General features: G+C 44.9%; 1 pseudogene; it reads right to left on the reverse strand.

The window, feature by feature from the left end:
* Positions 1-5,175: 5,175 nt before the first annotated feature.
* On the reverse strand, positions 5,176-5,293 carry LOC126163605 (5S ribosomal RNA; annotated as a pseudogene).
* Positions 5,294-9,824: the final 4,531 nt, after the last annotated feature.

The raw sequence follows: 9,824 nt of genomic DNA on the forward strand, positions 1-9,824 counted from the left end.
CTCGAAATTATGCAGCTCTAACTCTCTATGGAGATGAGAGGGGACCTACATCCGTTCATGACTGACCCATCTCCCTGCACGTCGCAGAGGAGCATCTGTACTTGGCCGCTTTCACGCACATCTACGATGATCATCAGGTGTCAGACGAATCCTGCACTCGTCACAGAACACAAGCCGACGTAGTTCATCTAGGTTCCGTTTCAAGCGATTCCCCGAACACTTCTTCGAGAACCACGAGGAGGGGGGCGGGGCAGGTATTATTTGTTGATAATAATGGACGCAGGAGTCAAAATTGAACGTGCGATGATGGTTGCGTATTGTCTTAGTCGACTCAGCCGACTGAGTTTGTAAACCGTCTCCTATAGGTTCATACGTGTATCGACAGTCATGTGCATTCGCAAAGAACATGATGTAAGTCTTCTGTCTGCTAGCGTAGCTTCATCTGTGGTTGAGAACCGAAAAGGCATATCTACAGCACGCTATTTAAATTCTGAGTTTGATCATACAGTAGTGTTGCTCGGGAGGAAAATAGGTTAGCGAAGTTTCCCATGGCTCTTGGGACAAAGGGACACTCCTCATTTCCACCAGCTGCCGTGATCATGCTTATCTTTCTTCTGGTTGGATGCGCCGAACTATTTAGTATAGATCTTTGTCTATACTCCACATCGAGATGGAGAGGCTGAATCGATATCATCCAGAGTTTTGGTTAGATGTTTGCTTGCCCGGACGGCCTGTACATAATTATATGTTACTTTCTTTCCAGAGTTATTCACGCGAAGTATTTTTGAACTGCATTTCATGTGAGCAATGTTACTCCTTCGTTCACTTCGTCAACTTGGTTGCAGTACACGAGACTCAATATCCTCTTTCTATTCATTCATCCGAGTCTGAAAGTACACTCCTGGAAATGGAAAAAAGAACACATTGACACCGGTATGTCAGACCCACCATACATGCTCCGGACACTGCGAGAGGGCTGTACAAGCAATGATCGCACGCACGGCACAGCGGACACACCAGGAACCACGGTGTTGGCCGTCAAATGGCGCTAGCTGCGCAGCATTTGTGCACCGCCGCCGTCAGTGTCAGCCAGTTTGCCGTGGCATACGGAGCTCCATCGCAGTCTTTAACACTGGTAGCATGCCGCGACAGCGTGGACGTGAACCGTATGTGCAGTTGACGGACTTTGAGCGAGGGCGTATAGTGGGCATGCGGGAGGCCGGGTGGACGTACCGCCGAATTGCTCAACACGTGGGGCGTGAGGTCTCCACAGTACATCGATGTTGTCGCCAGTGGTCGGCGGAAGGTGCACGTGCCCGTCGACCTGGGACCGGACCGCAGCGACGCACGGATGCACGCCAAGACCGTAGGATCCTACGCAGTGCCGTACGGGACCGCACCGCCACTTCCCAGCAAATTAGGGACACTGTTGCTCCTGGGGTATCGGCGAGGACCATTCGCAACCGTCTCCATGAAGCTGGGCTACGGTCCCGCACACCGTTAGGCCGTCTTCCGCTCACGCCCCAACATCGTGCAGCCCGCCTCCAGTGGTGTCGCGACAGGCGTGAATGGAGGGACGAATGGAGACGTGTCGTCTTCAGCGATGAGAGTCGCTTCTGCCTTGGTGTCAATGATGGTCGTATGCGTGTTTGGCGCCGTGCAGGTGAGCGCCACAATCAGGACTGCATACGACCGAGGCACACAGGGCCAACACCCGGCATCATGGTGTGGGGAGCGATCTCCTACACTGGCCGTACACCACTGGTGATCGTGCACGGTACATCCAAACCGCCATCGAACCCATCGTTCTACCATTCCTAGACCGGCAAGGGAACTTGCTGTTCCAACAGGACAATGCACGTCCGCATGTATCCCGTGCCACCCAACGTGCTCTAGAAGGTGTAAGTCAACTACCCTGGCCAGCAAGATCTCCGGATCTGTCCCCCATTGAGCATGTTTGGGACTGGATGAAGCGTCGTCTCACGCGGTCTGCACGTCCAGCACGAACGCTGGTCCAACTGAGGCGCCAGGTGGAAATGGCATGGCAAGCCGTTCCACAGGACTACATCCAGCATCTCTACGATCGTCTCCATGGGAGAATAGCAGCCTGCATTGCTGCGAAAGGTGGATATACACTGTACTAGTGCCGACATTGTGCATGCTCTGTTGCCTGTGTCTATGTGCCTGTGGTTCTGTCAGTGTGATCATGTGATGTATCTGGCCCCAGGAATGTGTCAATAAAGTTTCCTGTTCCTGGGACAATGAATTCACGGTGTTCTTATTTCAATTTCCAGGAGTGTAGTTTATGACATTGCGTTTCCATTCATTAAGCAATATAATGGAAGTTACTATGAATATAAGATTATTTCTCTGATCCTGTGAATTTACTGTGATGTAGAGTCACGTGGTAAATGAGCGTTATTTATAGATAAGACCTGAGACTTTGTATTCTTTATCTGCATAATATGTGGATGTGTATTCTCTTGTGAGATTATTTACCACTACTCTGATCATTGTTTTAATCCTCACATGTTATCCCTTAAGAACCTCGTCCACGAGAGAATTAGATTCAGTCTCCTTATGTTTCACGGAGAAAGTGAGTGACCTGTCTTCAGCAGAACGATTACTTTATTTTCAAACACAGTTTTCAGCTGACAATGTATCTTACTAGCTCATTTCAATTTATTATGTGTTGTACGATAAGCGTGTATTGGACAAATAAAACTACATTGACAGCGGATGGCGAGATGACATTTATTATGTAAATTGAATGTGGAGGGGGAAGAAAAGAAAGGAAAGGAATAAGTGATTTCAACTGCTGTAGGACTCTATGCGTAATCAGCGGCGACGAGTGAAACTGTGTGCCGGACCGGGGCTAGAACCAGAAATCTCTTGCTTACAGGACAGTTGTGGTTACCATTTTTTTGTCTCATTTTCTTCTATATTGTTCACAGAATTTATTCGGGCTGGACGTCCGATGACGCCCGTTTAGGTTCTCCGTTGATTCATTCACTCACTTTCTTGTTACAGAGGGTAGCTAACCCTCTGTCCGAAGACGCCGTGCTACCGTGCCGGCTACCTCTGTGCCATCCAGACACAGTGCTTGACGGAATTGCGCGAACTGTCTCGGCACGACTGCCGGCCGACCCACATTTCCACCTAGCGCCGTCTATCAATAGTCTCCGTCCATTCCCACGCCCTCGCTACTTTGAGACTGCCTCACGAGGCCGAACGTAACTGTGCATCCACACTGAAGATGGTGGATTCACTACACATCGAGGCGAATCAGTTACATGAATGCGAAGGAAGACACCACGCGTTCATATAACAGGGTACATCTGTTTAAAATATTATGGTTTTAAGCTATCTTGGTTTAGCCTACGTTAAGTCTCCCTTTCACTATTCTGTTCCACTATGAGAAAGTTTTCATCAGTAGAACATATTAGGTTGTTCACTTATGGGTCCGATTTCCCTGGAAGGGAAATGTTTCAGGACATGAAACAGGGGTCACGGTATTTTATGAACTAGTAAATTAAAGTCTAAATGTAGTGACCGGCTTTCAAGTTGTCTGAAATAAGCAGCACGAAGGTCTGTTGCGCTCTCCTCGGGTTATCTGATTCCATAATTTCTAAATATTGGCCATCAGCTGGTGTTCATTGAGCACGGGCGACCACTAAGAGGAGTTTCTTCGATGTTTTGTGTCTCACGTTAACAACTGAATGCCGGAATGACAACGCTAAAGTGTACACAAATTCGGCGCCTAACCTCCGGTTTAGTCAACCCTTGTTGGAGCGAAGTGAGAATGGGCGCACCGTCTCAACTTGGAATGACCCATGGAGGCATGTTAGCTAACTGGACAGCACACACAAACCGCACTGCCCTACTGACGCCTGGAGGCGCATAGCGCTCTACTGAGCTGCGCTGAGGGTCGAGCTTCAGCCTTACGTCCATTACACAGGTGGCTTGCAATTTATGACGGCGTAGGCAAATAAATAAATAAATAAAACCCATTACTGCAGAACTCGATTCCAAGGCTCAAATGGTTCAAATGGCTCTGAGGACTATGGGACTTAACTGCTGAGGTCATCAGTCCCTTAGAACTATGTAAACCTAACTAACCTAAGGACATCACACACATCCATGCTCGAGGCAGGATTCGAATCTGCGACCGTAGCGGTGGCGCGGTTCCAGGTTGTAGCGCCTAGAACCGTGCGGCCACTTCGGCCCGCTCCAAGGCTTAAATTTAGTTTATGATACGGACTGTTCTATACATATGTATGTAAAGTTGACTACATAAAAGTTATTATTTAATTCAGTATAGGTTGTCACTAAGAGATGCATTTTTTTCGGGTTTCTGTCAGGCACAATACGTATATATATACCATACAGTAATCAACTTTCGTAATCTCACTGATTACTCTGCAATAAGAAATGCAAATAGAAACATAAACTTCGAGAACTATTTGTTTAACGCTATACCATTTTACATGTCTCTCTACATAGAAACTTCATTTGCACCCGTTTTTTAGTTAATGTAATAATCATAGTATTTTCCAGTGTAAACTCTTGATTTTTGTATCTTCTGTACAAATAATATCTGTGTAAGTCGTACATCATGTTTACCTCTGTCTGCGACATACAGTTGTCACCTGAAGATGACCTGAGAAGCCGAGCCGACCCTTGTGACCGAACGGTTCTAGGCGCTTCAGTCCGGAACCACGCTGCTGCTACAGTCGCAAGGTCGAACCCTGCCTCGGGCATGGATGTGTGTGATGTCCTTAGGTTAGTTAGGCTTAAGTAGTTGTAAGTCTAGGGGACTGATGATCTCAGCTGTTAAGTCCCATAGTGCTTAGAGCCATTTGAACCATTTTGAGAAGCCGATAGCCAGTTGGTGACTAAATAAATATAATTTTGCAGATCATTAGGAAGCCTTTTTCTTGTTAATATTAATAACCTAAAACTAAAATCTTCCCCCGAACAGACCGTGAAGGTCCAACGGTACTGACCGGCAGCCGTGTCATCCTCAGTCCATAAGCGTCACTGGATGCGGATACGGAGGGGCATGTGGTCAGCACACCGCTCTCCCGGCTTTATGTCGGTTTCCGAAATCGGAGCCTCTACTTCTCAATCAAGTAGCCCCTCAGTTTGCCTCACAAGGGCTGAGTGCACCCCGCTTGCCAACAGCGCTCGGCAGACCGGATGGTCACCCATACAGGTGCTAGCCCAGCCCGAAAGCGCTTAACTTCGGTGATCTGACGGGAACCGGTGTTACCACTGCGGCAAGGCCGTTGGTAATATTAATAACGTATCATGTGAGTATGGGATCCATTAAATTGCATCATGTGTCTACTAACCACACAGTGCACAACCGTAACTGGTCCTGTCAGGTTCATGAATGAGAGGTTCCCGATGAATACGTCGAAATGCTTTTGGTGCTGAGTGCATCCGACACCCAAGCCGCTGCTACTGTTCACGCGGCTGCTGCACGGTACTCTCAAAGACGCCATCCCGATAAGAGTGTCTTTCGTCTCCAGGAGAGAAGCCGTCGGGATACCGGTACTTTTCGTCCACAGGTAATGGACGGAGGCCGTCCAAGGACTAGACATACTCCACAAACAGGGGACGCGATTCTTGAAACCGTTTTCCACTCCCCTCGGCGAGGCACCTGTGATGTTCTAAGGCAGTTCCAGACATCTCAAAGACCGGTTGTTGAAGAGTTACGCGATCAAGAATTGCATCCATATCATTACAAGTTAAATCAAACCAGCGATCAGAAGACAGCGTTCGACGAGTACACGTTCGTGAATGGCTATTGCACCAAGTGGAACATAGCTAACATTTTATAAATAACGTGATGTAAACTGAGGAATCTAGCTTCGCTCACGAAGATATTTTAAACCTCTACAACTAGCACAACCCACATGTCACCAGTGACCAGGGCTTTCAGGCACCCATTGGCGAGTTGGAATCCTGGGAGGAGTGCTTTTGGGCTTTTATCTATTGCCGGACGGTTGGAACGCGCCCCTGTGTCGCACGTTTGTTTGTAGTACTTTGTCTGACGTATTAGGAAACGTTCCACTTGGTTTTCGGTGAAAGGCCACACTATGGAATGAATGCGTACGTAGCTATTTAACAGGAGCGTTTCCAGGGAAATGCATTGTTCGGGAAGTTCAGTGTTCCGGCCTCCACGTTCTCCAGGCTTTAATGCGCTAGATATTTATTCGTAGGGACACTTAAAAGATCAAGTTCATAGTACATTATGGTGCGAAAATTAGCAATGAAAAGTTTGAGGTCACACACATGAGTGACAAGAGGAATCAGTTAAACTTCGCTTACACGACAAATCAGTCAAATGTAAAGGCCGTAAATTCAACTACGTACCTAGCGATTAGAATTACGAACAACTGAAATTGAAAGGAACTCACAGAAAAGGTTGTGAGGAAGGCGAACCAAAAAATGCAATTTATTGATAGAACACTTAGAAGATGCTACAAATCTGCTAATGAGACTGACTACACTACCTTCTACGTCCTCTTTTATAGGAGGGAAAAGGAGGAGATTAGGGTTTAACGCCCCGTCGACAACAAGGTGATTAGAGACGGAGCACAAGTTCGGATTAGGGAAGAATGGAGAGGGAAAACCGCCGTGCCCTTTCAAAAGAACCATCTAGGCGACTGCCTGAAGTGATTTAGGGAAATCACGGAAAACCTAAATCAGGAATGGCCGGACGCGGGTTTGAACCGTCATTCTGCCGAATGCGAATACAGAGTGCTAACCACTGCGCCACCTCCCCCGGTCACTCTTTTGGAGGGCTGCTGCGTGGAGTGGGATCCCCACCAGTTAGGATTAACGGAGTACATCAAGAAACTTTGAAGAGGAGCAGCACTTATCGATTATAGAGAAATAGGGGAGTGAGTGTCACAGAAATGATACAGGATTTGGGGTGGAAATCATTAAAGCAGAGGCATATCTCGTTGTGTCGTCATCTTCTCACAAAATTTCAGTCACCAAATTTCTCCTCCGAATGCGACAATATTGCTTATTGACACCGACCTACATATGGGGAAATCATCACCATAAGGGGTACCGGAAAGGCTCAAAATCATGAAAAGTTCAAATTTTACTTTTTTGCGTTTTCTGAATCTGCAGACTATTACCTTTTAATAGATATATAATTTATCAATTCCGAAGACTACAACTATTTTCAAATTTTTTTTGAAATGTGTTCTACATGGGCGTGACCCACTGTGGCGCTGTTAAACTGCTGTCAAATGGTGTCATTATTAACGTCCGTTTTCATCGGGTACATTTTAGTGATGTGAGATAAAGTATGTGTTGTGGCTAACCTGTAATGGTTCAATATATATCGTTGGTGTGATTGTCGATTGTTTCATGTTTATTTACTCTGTCGTTATCTCGAAAATATTCGTAATTAATTCTGTTTCTTGAGTCTCTGTTTTGTTGAAGTATAATAATGAGTAAAGGTAAAGTTGTTAGAAATCCTCTGAAGGCTTTTAAGAAAAGGAGAAATGTTGGAAAGCCAAAGGTATTTAGAAATATGGGAATGAAGATAGGTTCTAACATGGTACGAGCGATGTTTGCTTTAGACAAGGAACCCCTTCGGGCTGCAGACAAGACTGTAAAGAGTCTAGAAATACAAGCAAGAGTAAACAGGAGGAGGAACAAGAGGAAGCTGGAGGAGGAGTTTGCAGAGGATGAAGATAATCCATCCTATGGACCTGGAATGCACTAAAAAGTTAATCCAATCTTTGTCGCTCGATTCCCAAAACTTTTATTTTCTCATACTAATTACATGTTTTCTAAGTATCTTCCAAACATATTTGTTTCAATCTTTCAGTAAATGTTACACAGTACCTTCTGCATAATTTAACACAGCCTTTTTCCAAAAAACTGTATATTTTTGAATATATAAATGAAAAATTGCAAAAAAATGTTGTGAAATTTCATTACAATTGAAAAAAATCAGCTTTAATAACTGAACTAAAATTTTGTAAAATCCCTGTGTTAAGTTGTAGCCCATATTCCAATAAATAATCTGTAAAAATTTCAACTTCCTACCTCAAATACTTTGTGAGGAAAGATGTAATTTACAAGCGTTATTTTAACATTGCAAGTATAGGGCGTTCAGGAGCCCCTTAATAAAATACGGAGAATCAGAGCGCGCACGAAAAAATATAAGTGTTCGTTTTTTACGAGCACTGTTTGGAATAATAGAGAATTATTGCGAAAGTGGTTCAATGAACCCTCTGCCAGGTACTTATGTGTAATTTGCGGAGTATCCACGTAGATGTACATGCGGATGTAGATATACTCCACACGCGGATGCACAGGATGTAATAGCTGAAATACATGCCGCTTCCACAATGATGAATGTAGGGGTGTTGCGTAGGGTCCAGATAAGTACCGGGTGATCAAAAAGTCAGTATAAATTTGAAAATTTAATAAACTACGGAATAATGTAGATAGAGAGGTAAAAATTGACACACATGCTTGGAATAACATGGTGTTTTATTAGAACCACCCCATATTCCTAGACGCGTGAAAGATCTCTTGCGTACGTCTTTTGATGATGATCGGGTGCTCAGCCGCTACTTTCGTCATGCTTGACCTCCCAGGTCTCCAGACCTCAGTCCGTGCGATTATTGGCTTTAGGGTTACCTGAAGTCGCAAGTGTATCGTGATCGATTGACATCTCTTGGGATGCTGAAAGACAACATCCGACGCCAAATCTTCACCATAACTCCGGACATGCTTTACAGTGCTGTTCACAACATTATTCCTCGACATTATGATGGTGGACATATTGAGCATTTCTTGAAAAGAACATCATATTTGTTTTGTCTTACTTTGTTATGCTAATTATTGCTATTCTGATCAGATGAAGTGCCATCTGTTGGACATTTTTTTGAAATGTTGTATTTTTTTGGTTCTAATAAAACCCCATGTCATTCCAAGCATGTGTGTCAATTTGTACCTCTCTATCTACATTATTCCGTGATTTATTCAGTTTTCAAATTTATACTGACTTTTTGATCACCCGGTATGATCCAGCGAGTGGCGAAGTGTTTCCAAACGATAGGTACTGGCTTTAAACATGTTCTCTAAATTGAACATCCCTCGTACGTGTGCTTACCGGCTCTATGAAGATAAGCCTGGTCGTCAAATGTACAGACTGGAATTGTTGTGCATGGGATAATGTGCAATCTAGTGTAGCCTACCTATTGTGTTTTTGTACCTCATTAGACAGAGACGATGTTACTGTGTCCATTATTACTCTCTGTTCGCTGTATCTGTGTCATGGACGGAACAAGTGGTCGCTTAGATCTGCAGGACGTTTATGCTATGTCTTCGTCTTTAAATAAAGGTAACAATATCAGAAAGAAACACACAAGATAAAGCGTTTTGGAAGTGTAAATTGGATATAATTTGATGCTTTAACCGAAAAACAGGATGTTTGGCACGAACGCGACTCGAACGTGTGTGAGTCTGCATACTGTTCCGTATGGCATTGGCTCGTCTCATTGAGCTAGCGGGACAGCTCCAGCACAGCGCAGAGTTCATGATACCTGTTCATGGCCACGCTGAGCGCAGTTACAGTGTAGCCAGAGCCTCATTTTCTATCAAACCCATTATCAGGACTAGGTTTTGCTAGATACACGTTGGAATGAGGAAACGCATGCCGACCGCCTCGTGCGGCATTTTTTTCTTCACCCTACATTATGATTTATGTACCTAGTCTGGGAAGAATAATTCATCTACATCTACATACATACTCCGCAATCCACCATACGGTGCGTGGCGGA

This window comes from Schistocerca cancellata, chromosome 2 (genome assembly GCF_023864275.1).
Source record: "Schistocerca cancellata isolate TAMUIC-IGC-003103 chromosome 2, iqSchCanc2.1, whole genome shotgun sequence".
Lineage (NCBI taxonomy): Eukaryota > Metazoa > Arthropoda > Insecta > Orthoptera > Acrididae > Schistocerca > Schistocerca cancellata.